Source organism: Cyphomyrmex costatus, unplaced genomic scaffold (assembly GCF_001594065.2).
Source record: "Cyphomyrmex costatus isolate MS0001 unplaced genomic scaffold, Ccosl1.0 scaffold165, whole genome shotgun sequence".
Taxonomy (NCBI): domain Eukaryota; kingdom Metazoa; phylum Arthropoda; class Insecta; order Hymenoptera; family Formicidae; genus Cyphomyrmex; species Cyphomyrmex costatus.
This window is the reverse complement of record NW_017275663.1, coordinates 20,333-21,902: the sequence shown is the minus strand read 5'-3', so window position 1 is coordinate 21,902 and position 1,570 is coordinate 20,333.

The following is a 1,570-nucleotide window of genomic DNA, read 5'->3' as shown; positions in this document are numbered from 1 at the left end:
TTTGCATGGGGCACATTGGCGGTATTAATATTATATAAAAAACATATTGTTATTGCAGAAAATGGTTCGGAATTATAAAAAGAAGAAAACTACAAATACAGTAAGCGACGAAATATTGATTGATGCTTTACGAGATGTCAAAATTAATCGAGAAACGTTTTAAAATACCATATTATTACTTATTATTATAAAACTTTATTATTATAAAACTAACACTGGCAAATAAATATATTATAGAATTGTTCTTTTCGATATAAGTGCGAAATTTATGTTTTATTCATGTTGGTAGGGATTGCCGACAATAGCTGCAAGAGAGCTGCGATAGCCTACTCATAAAAAAAAAGATTTCGGCAAACGTTTCGGACAATTTTTTGTAGCAAGAGCGGGAATCAAGCGAAAGTCACATATTTTACTTACGTGTTGCATAAAACATAATTTTTTATTAACCGCCAATTTGCCCCATAATATCCGTCAATGTGCCCCACGCGTGGGGCATGTTGGCGGTTTTGAACACAACGATTGGTTCGTTATTATCTCTCTTTCTAGTAATATTTATAAAATTCCACATAAGGCATTTTATAGGTAGATCTTACACCTCCAAAATGATGCAGTTTATAAATTGTATAATAATATTTAGAATTTTTTAAAAACGGTTTAACAATTTTACCCCCAATGTGCCCCAGTCTCCCCTATACCTCGCACATCATTTGGTTCCATGTTTGCAGTTTTCTTTTTCAGTATTTCAAATGTGTTCATTTGAAAACCGTAACAACCTTTGATAATCTTGATATAACGATTTAATGTTTCAATTGAAGGTAGTATTAGAATATTATGAGATCTCAAATGATTGTACATTTTTGTACTTTTAATCCGGAGCAAAATACATTCATACACCCATTCGTTTGAATATCTCATGCCCTTTATATTTTTTAATTTTGCTGCTGCAAAACAAGCTTTAACAGCTAATTGTTGATTTAGAGGTAATTTTGAAATAGCCTCATCTATTACTTTTTCGTCACATTGAGAACATTTATTTTTTAAATAGGTTATCTTCTCGTATAATTTTTTAATCTTGAACAACATTATTTTAAATTAAAAGATTAATTCCAATATATATATGTATATAAATAATTTGGATCTTAAAAAAAAGATGCAATATGTACTTTCTTTCGAAGCCTCTTTTCTCGACGTTTACAATATAAATTTAACCCTTTCAGAATTTCATTTTTTTTTCTTAATTTTTGAATTGGTGTTAAATTATACGATTTTCTTAATAACTTCTTTCTACTTTTTGTACATGTTAAACATCTCAACATCTGTCCTACTCTGTACTTACTTTTAATTACAAAACCACGACATTTTGCAACTCTGTAAAGGAAATTAATATATTTTATTCAAAGAGAGAGTACATTTTATTTTACTTATAATACATTGTAATTAAATAAGAAAACTTTCACAAACCTATTTTCATCATTAACCCTTTCACAAGGAAATATAGTTTGTAATTTAACTACTAATATAATGAAATAAGGGCAATGAGCTAATTTTCATTAAAATCTTTAAATCAATC